Source organism: Prionailurus bengalensis, chromosome B2, assembly GCF_016509475.1.
Source record: "Prionailurus bengalensis isolate Pbe53 chromosome B2, Fcat_Pben_1.1_paternal_pri, whole genome shotgun sequence".
Classification (NCBI taxonomy): domain Eukaryota; kingdom Metazoa; phylum Chordata; class Mammalia; order Carnivora; family Felidae; genus Prionailurus; species Prionailurus bengalensis.
This window is the reverse complement of record NC_057349.1, coordinates 101,156,962-101,170,750: the sequence shown is the minus strand read 5'-3', so window position 1 is coordinate 101,170,750 and position 13,789 is coordinate 101,156,962. Positions and strand designations below refer to the sequence as shown.

The 13,789-nt window shown below is 41.3% G+C and overlaps 1 long non-coding RNA gene across 1 annotated transcript in view; it reads right to left on the bottom strand.

Annotated features, from left to right (window-relative positions):
- LOC122489883 overlaps window positions 1-6,168 on the bottom strand; it is a 28,710-nt gene extending 22,542 nt beyond the window's left edge. The window contains exons 1-2 of the long non-coding RNA XR_006299030.1: window positions 6,118-6,168; window positions 895-1,011 (exon numbers count right to left, since the gene is read on the bottom strand). This is a non-coding gene — a long non-coding RNA (uncharacterized LOC122489883). The remainder of the gene's footprint in view (window positions 1-894; window positions 1,012-6,117) is intronic.
- Window positions 6,169-13,789: the final 7,621 nt, after the last annotated feature.

Below are 13,789 nucleotides of genomic sequence, written 5' to 3'. Positions count from 1 at the left end.
TCTTTATTGGAGGAGAGATGTCAGATACACTTTATTAAAGGCATAAGTTGATATAGGCATGCCTTTGGAAGCTAATGCTATTTTCAAGATTGGTGTTAGGATGCACACGCCCCATTACATTCTGGGAAAAAAGGAAAACTTGTGCCCAGCTGATTCTCTCAGGCAAGTACAATGCCAGACGAGGTCCACCATTCTGGGTCCAACATGAAGGACTCTGGGCAGGTTAATCAGAATTTTTTACAGAACCTGTTCAAAAGAAGTTTAATGTACTTTGCAACATCTCAAAGAGGAAAAAAAATGGGACCTAAAACTAGCCATTGACGTTATTAGTGAAGTTGAGCATTACACATGTGATATTTATATTTTCTCTTCTGTGATTTGTATGTTTGTAACATTTGCCCATTTTCCTATTACAGTGTTTATCTTTTCCCATGTCATTTAAGGTTTTAATCTGAGGATATTAATAGGGTTGTCAAAGACAAAGCAAAGATTTTCCAAGTTTTTTTGTTTGCCTTTTCATTTGTTTTTTTAAATTATTGATGTAGACATGTCTTCCACTCTAATGCAGTCAACTCTGCCTTCTCCTTCATGATCTCTTGTATTGGAACATCTCCGTTTCTTCGAACCTTATTTTACAACTATACTTAATGGCATCCAATGTGACAGAAAGGCCTAGGAGGTAAGGATGAAGAGCAGCTCTTCCATTAAATAATTAGGACGTCCTTGGTCACTTTTAGAAAGAAATTTCTGTATACTTGTGGGTTTTGACCCAAGATTGCTGGAGTATAAACAGTAAATGCAGACTAATATTACAAGAGCCTTGATGTGAATGTGAATAGACACTATCAACATCTATGGATGGGAAAAATGAAGACCTGAGTTGAAGATACTGACCTTGGTCTTTTACTCTGGCAGATCTGATGCGCCTTCAGAGAGACGGTGTCTGTTCCTCATGATGGCTGTGACCCTTTTTGGTGGTTAACTCCATCCTCAGAAGGAAATTCCATGACCCTATAATAGGTGGTATTTCAGGGGGAAAAAGAGAGGTTATGCATCATGATAATTGTGGTAATACTTGAGTTTGAAAGCTTTGAAGTCTTTGCCCACTTTATTTCATATTAGCTTCAAGTGTCAAAAAGGGATAGGTAGAGAAGCATCATTATTTCCATTTTACAGAAGAAGGAAATGAATTGCCCAGAGTTTAAGCAATTGATAAAGCCCAGCATGGTACCGCTCTGTGAAATACCAGACTATATTCTTATCCTCATATGCACAGATATAGTCTTGTGAGTAAGACAAGATATAAAAGGAACAGTTAAGAGCACCCAAGAGAATACACACTAGCATCAGATTAAATGCCACAAAATACTCTAATGCATGGAACTCATAATAAACGCTGAACAGGTAGCTGAGAAAAGATTATATCCATGTTGCCTGATTATTCGAGAAAAAGTTGATGGAAATATGAGTGTTTCAAATGGGAGTTGGATTTGGACAAGTGCATCGAAAGAAAGCATTTTCGACAGGACTGAAAAGAGACCACACTAGCGTAAGAACGGAAGACCTGGACGGAGAATGCGGGAGGCAGGAAGCCGGCCTGCCGGAATAGCCTTGTTAGGAGCAAGATATTCGGCTGGAGAGGTAAAGTCAAAATTTAAAGGGCCTAGAATATCAGGGTGAAACATTTGAAACTGAACCTTTCAGCAACAGAGAAGCACGGAAGGTATGTGCAAAGGAGAGGGAAATGGTTAAAGATGCGTTTCTTAGGAAGACTCGCGCGATAAGAACATGCAGAGCAGAGGGAAGGAAACAGTGAGAGAGGCTAGACAAAAAGAAAAGCAGAGGGGCAAACTCAGAATCACAGGTCCTGAAGAAACGTCTTCCCAAGAGTTCAGTCCCGGAGAGTGGAGATTACCTGATGCCAGTGAAGGGAGACAGGCAAGGAGATATATTTTTCTATCTTTTTTATCCGTATTTTATGTGTACACACACACACACACACACACACACACACACACCACTGTGCTCATGCACCAGGCACCCAAAGGCCCCTTGTTGCCTGCTTCTCTTCCAGGGCCCTGGAGAGGACAGAGCTGAAGCAATTAGTTCAGACTGATAACTAGGCTTGTGGAAGTGGATGAGCCTTCAGATGCAACAGAGGAAGATATTTTTAAAAACCAAAGGCCCAAAGAGGGAGATTCGAGGAGCGCTGGTAGTTAATGGATAGGAGCAGTGAACAAAGGCGATTAAGGGAGCAGAGCAGAACGGTAGCTTCCTCTGACAAGTGCACAGCACCTTCTAAAGCACTAGGTGTAAAGCCTCACATGCACTGTCAAGGGTGTGAGCGGTGAAGTTAATGGAGAAAGCAGACTTATTCTGCCGAGGAGACCCATTTGAAAGTGAAATAGAGGTCAAAACCCCACTCTAACATGGAAATTGGAAACTGCCAGATGTTCCGATGCTGTGGTATAGTTCAAAAAGGGCAGAATTGACGGATTATTAACTGTGCCAGCTGGCATCGTGGAATTTATGTTTTCTTTGTTATGTGAAATGTACAATCATAACAGAAACATTAAAAACCTGAGTAGGTTCAAGGAAGGACATAAAACAATATAAATCAAAGTTTACTGTAATAAATATAGCTAACAGCAGAGGGCTCCCTTCAACGCCTGGCAAATTCTCAAGGCAGACAAACTCAAGGGAAGGAGTTTTTTTTATTTTCTGGTAACTTCTACCAGCATCGAACATTTTCATACATATGGGGGAAAAAACCCAACTAAGTAAATGAAATAAACTAAACTAAACTAAATGTATTACAAGCATAATTTTTAGAACTTCAGGTCCTAAGATTCCTTTCTTTAAAATTTTTAACTGTATTTTTTTTGCTAATGAGAAACTATCTGAAGTTATTAATGCAATAATTCAGGGCGGTCTAGTTATAAAATGCCTCGAGATAATAGAGTAACAGCAGTTACAACCCAGAATAATAAAATATTTGGTAATTATGATAATGAATCAGTCAATAGGATTTCTTTTAAAATGAATGTAAAGATTTCTAGAATAGTGATACATGCTCCACATGGGAAATAAGTAAAAATAGAAGATAAAAAACAGTAAGCTTAGCCCTCAGATATATCCTTAGTTAACATTTTAGTTTTTTTTTTTCAGTCTCTTTTGTGTATAAATTTGTTTCCATGTTAATATATACAGTCAGATTGATGACTGTATTATGTGTAGAATTTATCATTTTCATCTTGCTTAAATAATCCACATTTTAACAAAACATTTCATAGTCCATTATAAATTCATTTGTATACATAAATCTTAATAATTACATTAATAATTACATTAATTACATTAATTACATTAATACTCAGTAATATGAGTATATGTCCTAAGAAGTCCTTAACCAATATAGGTACTTAACCAAATTTAAGCACATTCCAAGTGTTCTTTTTATGTAAGTATAATATCTTTTCACTTAAAATCATTTTTTTGTATCGTGACTTAACTCCTCAGGCTAGTAGTTTTCAAGATAAAAAAAAACTTTAAGAAACACAAGGGAGTATGAAATAAGTAGCCTAGCCAATTTACACATAACTCCTATTTAAGTGGAAATGACACTGTTAAACTACAAGACCTTGGTGTGCCAACCAAAGGACCATTTTTAACTACATTGCTGCCCTTGAAGGACAACTGATAGTGACTCATGGGAAATAGCCCACGAATAGCACAGAAAACATGTAAGGAGACACAAGTAGGGTTTGATTAATGAACACCATAAGCACACTATAGTCATATCTATATCTGTGTGTTTTTATATTGCTTTTAAATTTGTTTATACGTATTTACATTTAACTGGGGAAATGGACACAGCACATTCTGAACTATAAAGATAATTATTCTTTTACTTCATCATATTTTTGTTTTACTATTCAGAATTAATAGAAACAGTAGCCATTATGAAAAAGAGATATCAGATTGTAAGAAATAAATACATAATAAAAATAAAGAAATGGATGCATCGGGCCATTAAAGAGAGAGAGGGAGCACACGTGCTCTATTTAAGCCAGTTAGTACCCCTGACACCAGTGAAAATTCTGGTGCCTGGAGCGAACAGACCAGATGCACAACACCTTCTAACACATGGTGTCTGCAGGGCTCAGCTTTTCCTTTTGCAGAATATGGTGAAGTGTGTGTGGTGCAATGGACTAAGCATAAAAATCTGCAGTCTGAGTCAGATGATGTGGGTTCAAGTTTCTCCCTGATCATTACCAGATGTGTGACTTTGGAGGAGTTAAGTAATCCTTGAAATTCACTTAGGGGTAAAAAAAAAAAAAGTGATTTTTATAACCCTCTAATGCATTTCAGACTATCTACCTAATGACACAGACAGCATTTCCATAAAATGGCAATTTTGACCTATAATCCCCACGTCCAAACACACAGAATAGAAACCCAGGAGGGCTATACTCTGCAACCAGGGCTCTTTAGCAAATCAGGGCCTGGAAAGAGTGGACATTAGATTAAACACAAGCTGTTTTTAAGTCAAATTGAAATCCTATTTACATTTTTCATAAGATATTTTAGAAATAAAGTATTGGAATCATTTACAAAGCATATTATTGTATGCAGTAGACTATAGTGTAGCCATATTTTCAACCAGTTAATTTTAATTTATGATGATGAAAAATATGGATAAAGTAGACTTTGTCTCAAAATGTCATTTGATTTGCACACTGTCCTTAGAAAAGATAATGATTTTCCAAAGGCTAGTTTTACTGCTAGTCAGGTACAGCACTCACTTCAATATTGATGTTTTTGTTTAAATACACATGTCTGAGGACTTCCTTGGATTCATCAAGGTACATCGTTAACTATACCATGAGTCAGCAAATTTCAACCCTTCAACTCAGGGGCCAAACCCAGCCTGCTGCCTGTTTCTGCACAGCCCTCAAGCTAAGAATGATTTTTTAAATTTTTAATGGTTAGAAAAATCAAAAGAACTATAATGGTTCATCACACATAGAAATTATATGAAATTCCAAGTTGAGCATCCGTAAAATTTTGAATTCCATCAGAAAATTTGTGGAAATCTGTTTTCTCTCTTGTTACATAAGCGCTTGCATAATATCCTCAAATTTGCCTCTTGGCCTACAAAGCCTAAAACATTTTGTTTACTATCTGGCTCCATACAGAAAAAGTTTGCCAAACCCTGAACCATGCCAAAACCCAAAACCATTCTGCAGTGTTCCTTGGGCTCTTTATGAATAATTAAAGACTGTGCCCCTTTCATATTAGAAGCAAATAGTCAATAGCAGTGGTTCTCCAAAATTCTGTACTTTGCAATTACCTGGGTAGCTTCAGAAAATACTGATGTTTGTGTCCCAGCCCCAGAGATTGTGATTTAACTGGTCTGGGGTATGCCCTCAGCTTTGAAAGCTTTAAAAAAAAAAAACCATGTGTAGGTGATTCTAATATGGAGTTTAGCAACAACTGATTTGGTACTTTGGCAAATTCAATCCACTCAACTTCCCTCCTGCTGATTCCCCAGCACATGGCCCATTGCAGCTGCCCTCAACCCTTCAGCCTCCCAAACCTCTTGTTCCTGCTGCCCCAAACTCCATTTTTTGTAGCGCAGGAGTCCCTGACCAACTCAACTGAGAAGTTCAAGGCCAATCCACTACCAAGTTTGCCTGTCTTACTTTCTGAACAGAATTCCTTCCTGAAGTTAATTCTCTTCTGTCCTGACCCTTCTAGAGGGAATACACCATGGTGATTTAAAAGAGGTTGCTTGGGGTGCCTGGGTGGCTCGGCCAGCTGAGCATCTGACTTCGGCTGGGGTCATGATCTCACGGTTTGTGGGTTTGAGCCCCGTGTCAGGCTCTGTGCTGACAGAAGAGCCTCCTTGGGATTCTCTCTCTGCCCCTTTCATTCCCTCTCTCTCTCTGTCTCTCAGAAATAAATAAACAAAAAAGAGAGAGCTATTGCTTGAATCAGAACTGAATTTGAGTCCCTATTCCTTTATGTATAAGCTATGCAAGCTTGAACAAATTGTTTAATCAGTTCAACTATCAGTTCTGTCATTCATAAAGTAGGATTAAGAATAAAACCTACCTCAGTACACCTGTGTGGCTCAGTCGGTTGAGTGTCCAACTTCATGATCTCGCAGGTCATGATCTCGCTGTCTGTGAGCTCCAGCCCTACGTTGTTGTGCTCTGTGCTGACAGCTCAGAGCCTGGAGCCTGCTTCAGATTCTGTCTCTCTCTCTCTCTCTCTCTCTCTGCCCCTCCCCTGCTTGTTCTCTAAAGAAATAAATGCATACATAAATAAATACATAAACAAACTTTAAAAAAATTTTTTTAAAAAGAATAAAACCTACCTCATAGGGATCTTTGTGAGAATTCAATGAAATTTGCTTGCTAAAGTGTGGTCCTCAGACTAGCATCATTAGCACCACGTAAGCACTTGTTAGAAATGCAGAATTTCACACTCCACCCAGATCTTCCAAATCAGAATCTGCCTTTTAATGAGATCTGATAGTGATTTGTGTACACATTAAAGTTCGAGAATCACGGTGCTAGGAAGATTTTATTTCACTGTATGTCCAGGCTGAGTCTCTGCTCAGCCCCTCTACAGCAACACACAATATATGTGATGTTGCTGGTGCCCTTAAGGGTCTCTTTTTTTATGTACAAAAAGAAATTTCCTTCAGGTAAAAAAAAGAAATTGATTTGTCAGCCATGTACAAAAGAATTTGAAATTAAGAGAGACTAGGGTGGGGGCAAGGGACGGTTAAAAAAGTGCGGGGTCACCTTTATACAACCTAGGAAAAGATGCTCCTGCTGAGCATTGAGCATTCATCACCTCACAGGCACACACCTGGTGAGCTGACAGAGTCCTTGTGCAATTTAGAAACACATACTCCCATGGGCTGCTGTTGTCAAGTTTTAGACCGCATGGCTCGCCAAATGTGGCAATGGCTCAACCAGTTGTCCTTGGCAACGTGTGGCAATACTTTGAAGGTGAGTTTACATGAGGTCCCGAAGTAGTGTGTGGTCCACTGGAATGAAAAGAATGAAAAGCGCAAGGGTGGATCCAAAAGAAAATGCCAAAATGACAGAGGGCAATGGAGAAGAGGTAGTGTGGAAAATGGACCTGGGGTTATTAAGGAAGACTTCTGGAAAGAGGTAGGATTTGACACAAATCTCAAGGATCTATGTAACTGAGATGTGAGGGGGAGGTGGAATCACATATTAAATATGTTACAAACAGTACCGGACTGTGAGAGAGACTATATTTTGAGATTGGCAGGATGAACCGTGGACAAGAAGGCAAATGGGGGTATTGAAAAGTCTAAACTCATTAGACTATAAATATGAAACCATTTTATTTTCTTCCAATAACTGTCCCCATCTATGCTAGACTGACCCCTCCACCCCCGCCACACACACACACACACACACACACACACACACATCTTAGCCCTAGTCCATGGGTTTATTTGGTTAAGTCTTAATGTTACATCTAATTCATCATGTTCTTCTGCCTTCCCCCAGCCAGGGGCACGGTCTTTATCAGTTTCCCTCTTTCTCCTCTTTCCAGAACTATCTCCTCTAGAGGTGGAACAGGGCAGAGTAAGGCTGCATACCTCCCTGCTTACCTGTGGTTCCAACATGCTTCATGCTCTCCAGTATGCCCCCTCCAACCCACAACTCTGGGCACTGGAAGTTCCTAATTAATTCTGTCCACATCTTTGGCTGACCCCAGCTAGCATTGTCATGTCACATGCTTTTGTCCTTCACTGTGGGATTCCTCTAGAGACAGTTATCCCCAAACTCAGTCTAACTTTCTTGGTCAGTTCCCAGGCTTGCAACAAGTACATGTGGAACCATCTCAGTATATCTTGGAAAGGGGCACGTGTCAACTGGGGGAGTGATGAGAAATCTTATGACATCTCCACCTGACATTCCCCTCCCCAACATGCAAGTGCACGTACATCACCTCTATAAACGCCCTACCTACACACCTGACAGCTCAGAGGTAGTTCATCAGCTCTGCTATATAAGCAGATATTCAACCAGGGAATAAAGTGTCAGTCTGCCTTTCCTTAGCCACTCCCAAGTTTATGAACGATTCTCTTGGACCTCCCTCTCTTTCCTTCAAGGGAGGAGATGAAGAGAGAAAGTGAACACTTTGTTCCTTCAAAAGACTCCTCTTCTCAGTTGTTGTTGTTGTTGTTGTTGTTGTTGTTTTTAAATATCAGGAGGAAGTGAAAGACAATGGAGTAGTAACCCCAGGTCTGCTGGATAATCCTTCTCAAGCCCTGCAAAGAGATAGCAGGTCTCAGTAGCTGTGGTTCCTGGGGCTTAGAATTTGGGGTACATATTCCCAGCTTTGAGTCTTTGATGGCTCTGGGACAACATGAAAAATCTCACTCAGCCCCTGATGTGGCACTGTTAGAAGATAAAGAAATTAATTCTCAGAGAAGGGCAGATGTTTGCCCAATATTAAATGAGAGATGAGATTTAAATACCAACATCACACTTCTTCCACTGGTTCTTGATAAATGCAACTTACCTATCCATAACCCAAAAGCTTTTGAGCTAGAAGACTCCAGGAAAATAGGAGGGAATAGGCACATTCTGTAAGCACCGTTAGCAGTCTCTCTCAGTAGCTACGATTATGCACCTTTTACAAATTTATATGATTAATCATAGTGCTGAAGGCTGAGCCTAACTCACTCATCAGTTACAAGCATCTCAGTGTATTATGTTGGTTTAAGAATTATCGACTGTATATATTACCCCACAGATTTTGACTTGTTGAAGACTGAGGTAAATACCAAAGGGTATTAACATACCCAGCTAGTAAATGAGGAAGGGCTTCCCTTGAGAACACCGTTCCACCTACACTGAGACATTCCAATCTATAGCCATGGACTATGCTCAAGCCAGCTTCCCGTGCCTTCAGAAAGGTCAAGCTGGAGATCATCTTAACTAAACATTTATTTTTAAGTTAGGCCAGGTCTATACAAGCAGAGAGAGAGAATATTGCCCCCTTATCTAAAGTATTTGGTTCTTCTCCAGGGAGCAAACCAAGATCATCTGCAGACATGTTTAGAGGTAGGACACTGGGCATTTACTTAAAACTTCAAGTTACTGAATATTTATGTAATCTTTTCTTTGACTGGGGATTAGAAGGTTTGCCTGTATGGAAACACTACTCTGAGAAAGCTGATGTAAAACGGCACTTAGTCAGATGAAGGCATTTTAGAGTCCATTCAAATCAAACGTTACTTCAGCAAAGAAGTATTTACTGAGCACCTGCTCTGTGCTGAGCACTGTTATAGTTCATTACTCAGTACAAGTTCTCTGCGAGCCAGATATTTTCTTTCCGTTTTTTTCTAAAGGCACAATGTAGAGATATTCTGTACAGAGAGATTCCATGTAGAGAAATTCTTGACTCCTTGTCCATGCCTGTGATTGCACTGATCCGTGCTGCCTACGATCAAGATCTTTGGTGCTTTCTGGTTAGAAAGACTGCTTTTTCTTTATGGACGTAACTCCCTTTGAGTTGGCAACAGCTGGGAAATCTTTGCTCACTTCACTTAATTGAGCTGTCAGCTGAGATCCCAGTCCAGATTTTTTTAAAGAAGGAAGCGAGGGGGCGCCTGGGTGGCTCAGTCGGTTAAGCGTCTGACTTCAGCTCAGGTCACGATCTCACCGTCCGTGAGTTCGAGCCCCGCATCGGGCCCTGGGCTGATGGCTCAGAGCCTGGAGCCTGCTTCCGATTCTGTGTCTCCCTCTTTCTCTGTCCCTCCCCCATTCATGCTCTGTCTCTCTCTGTCTCAAAAATAAATAAACGTTAAAAAAAATTTTTAAAAGGGGCGCCTGGGTGGCGCAGTCGGTTAAGCGTCCGACTTCAGCCAGGTCACGATCTCGCGGTCCGTGAGTTCGAGCCCCGCGTCAGGCTCTGGGCTGATGGCTCGGAGCCTGGAGCCTGTTTCCGATTCTGTGTCTCCCTCTCTCTCTGCCCCTCCCCCGTTCATGCTCTGTCTCTCTCTGTCCCAAAAATAAATAAACGTTGAAAAAAAAAATTTAAAAAAAAAATTTTTAAAAAAAGAAGGAAGAGAGGAAGGGAGAAGGAAAGAAGAGAAGAAGGGAGCAAGAGAGGAAGGGAGGCAGACAAGATAAAGTTAATTTTAGCCCCTAAGATTGTAGTCTTCATTCGTGGCTTTTTGAAGGGGAATTAACATGCCATTCTCCCGATATTCAATTTTGTGAGGAAGGCATTCTAGGGACATGTTCAAGAATTACTGTTCAAGTGTCATTATTAATTATGTCACCATCGTTCGGTGATGCATCCCCCATTTATATGTGTATCTTCTTCCCCTTGATAAGAGGTGATCAGCACATGGTTGAATTAAGGAAAAAAAAATAAATGTCTGAAGGCAACCTGAATGTTTAAATGCCCGCCCACAGGACTTAAATAATCCATGACACCTGGTGAAAGGACACAAGGCCACCAAGAAAAGCTCCACAGAGGGGTGGAGCCATCCAGACACAACGTTATGGGCAGGGATAACCTGCAGATTTATAACATTTAAAACATGAAGCAGAAACTGTAGAAGTTACTGCACCTAGAAGAGCTTTCTTATGACGTGGAATAATGGAAATTTAACTAAGTTTCTTTTACAAGTCTCTCGGTCTTATTTAACACAAAGAACCAAGCAATCCATTATCTTATTAGAAAAGATCAAAATAACAATGCAGGAAATAGAAGTGAGAAGACAGCAAGAAAGGAGAAATAGAGGTGAGAGGAAGGGAGGGGAGGGAGGAAATGTGGGGAAGAGAGAGAGAGAGAGACTAATTTCTTCCTTTAGAGCTAACCTGGGAGTATAGAGCCATGAAATAAAGCACCTGCTTCTACTTGAAAGATGGCATTGTGTTCGCACTAATGCCCCATATAAGACATCAGTTTTCAGCTAATGCCACTGAGACAGGATGAAGAGCTTCCAATAGTTTGGAAGCAGCATGCAGTCTGCCCAGTTTATTTCAGAAATAAAAAAAAGAATGAAGTAACACAGCAAAATGTATGTTCCCCCTTGGTCCGCTGAAACATCAAACTCCAGGGTGAGATTAATGTAGTATCATTCCCTCAAGCATTTTGTTTTCAAATATGTGCTTGCCGGCCTCAGGAAAACTGATACTTAGGAGAAAATGGAATCGTACATAATCCAAGCAATGGACATTGTTCTGATATCTGTGTCTGGCTTTAAAATATTTCAAGTCCAAAGACAATGGGCTTCAAAGTGACCATCAGAGGGGTACACCCATCTTCCCTCCAGTGGAACACAGGAGAAATGGGAAGGAGAGGCCAGCAGCCTGCTTTGGTGGCAAGATAAAGAGAAAGCTGAGTCTGGGTTGAGAGGAAATTGCGCTCCCTTCTGACGGTGGGTCAGAAGTCTGTAGAACTCAGCTCAGATGTAGAACATATAGCGGTAAGGCAGACACTACCTGAAGTGACCTCCAGTGAGTCACAATCTATACACCCACCTCCCATTGAATGTGGGCAGAACCTGTGATTTGCTTCTCGCTGACAGAATATGGCAAAGGGGATTAGATGGCAATTCTGATGATGCGACTTTGTGTGGCAAAGCGTTGGAACGTCACTCCCTGGATTAAGGAAAGATGATGGGATAGTCCCGCCCCCATCATTACATTCATTACATCATGTAAGACTCTCTTTGCAAACTGGATAGAGTTAACTTATGTTTTTGTTGGGTTTTTTTTTTTGAGGTTTCAATATTTTATTCAAGTTTTACTTGAAGCGATGATAATTACAGCACTTGGGTTTTTTTTTAGTTTTTTAATGTTTATGTATTTTTGAAGGAGAGATAGAACACAAGTGGGGGAGGGACAGAGGGAGAGAGAGGGAGACACAGAATCCGAAGCAGGCTGCAGGCTCTGAGCTGTCAGCACAGAGCTCGACACGGGGCTTGAACCCATGAGCTGCGAGATCATGGCGTGAGCCGAAGTCAGATGCTTAACCAAGTGAACCACCCAGGAGCCCCCAACTACAGCATTTGAAGGGGAGGATCTAATTCCACACAAAATGGAAGACTCTAAAATGTACCCATTAAACTGCTAAAAAAAAATAATAATAATAAACTGCCATGCTGTCAAAGGTCCTTTGAGAGGGACATAAAACAAAAAACTCAAGTAGTCTCTGGGAGCTAAAAGAAGCCCCTGGCTGACAGCCAGCCAGGAAACAGGGACCTCAGTCTTAACAACCACCGAATTCTGAATTCTGAATTCTGAATTCTGCCAACAATTGCATGAGCTTGGAAGAGGACCCCAAGCTTCAGGTCAGCCCACCTGACACCTTATCTGGAAACTTATGCGACCCTGAGCAGAGGACCCAGACCCCTGACCCAGGAGTCTGAGATAATGAAGGTGTGTTGTTTTAAGCCACCAAGTTTCTGGTGATTTTTAATGCAGCAATAGAAAACTAATATAATATCAGCAAGGATCCCGCCCAGGGTGCAAAGGGACCCCCAACAACAGGAGTCTGTGGGGTGAGCATCTAAAACCAGAAGCTGATTGATGGTCGGCAGTGGTCTGCCAAAGTACAAGGTCACCGTAGAGGTATCCGATGATGATGGGAGTCTCTGAGGAACTCGCAGATCGTGAGAGGAGAGGTGAACAATCTGACAGGTCTAGAGAGCTCAAAGTCCCTGAGAGCCAGGGAGAACTCCCCATTCCCTAACCCAGTGGGGTGTTAGCAAAACAGCTACCCAGAGAGGGAAAGGCCTGATTTATAGCATTTGCCAATTTCTGTGGTGTAGAGACTCTCACCATGACCGAATTCAAGCTACCAACAGTTTAACAGCTTACTCACAATTTTCCTGATCTCTAATAATCAGCTGTTGGGAGCCAGTGTCTAACACAGCAGGTCTCCTGTATTTCCTCCACCCTGGAGGGAGAATCAGCCAGCCTGGGGGGAAGTGGGGAGAGCGGAAGCCTGCCCTTCAACAATAGGTTCCCAGTCAGTCGGGAGGGGGTGAAGAGACTTAACCCTGAATGGCGAAGGAAGCGTTGATTCATACCAGTTAGACTGGCTCCAAAAGTTGAGACCCAACCTAAGGTAACGTTGAATTGCGAATTATACGAGGGTGAGTAAAGGTCATGGTCTGCCCAGATTGTCAAACACACACTCACACAGGTGCATGCACACACACGCACACACACGTACACACATATTACTAACAAGATAAATTAATCTTCTCTGTAGGTTTAACTATCCAAGACAGAAATAAAAGCTGCAGAGTTACCATTTTCTTTCTTCTTCTTCTTTTTATAACAATTTCTTAACATTCCCCTCTTTTCTCGAAATGCCTTTATAAGTGAGGGGACTCTTAAATCCCAACATTAGACACATGAATGACTAAATGACTGAGGTCAATCTCCTAATGTGTTTCTCTGTTTAGAAGTGCTAGGCCATCTCAGGAAGCCCCCTGCTAAAAGGCAGCTTGTCCAGCTAAGGTGTGCACACGGGTGTACTGCTGTGAGGCATCTCAGGAGACAGAAGCCAGGGGAAAGAACCCTCAGATTTTAAAGGCAGTGAGAATTAAGCGGCTTTGCCTACCTAAATGGAACTGACAGCCAAATGGGAAGAGACAATGGGGCTAAACATGAATGCTTGCTTCAGGGTAGAAAGAGGAAAGACACTTTAACCTTGGGTGGAACCAGACCTCAGGGGTCAAGGTGAATCTGTCTGCACTGTT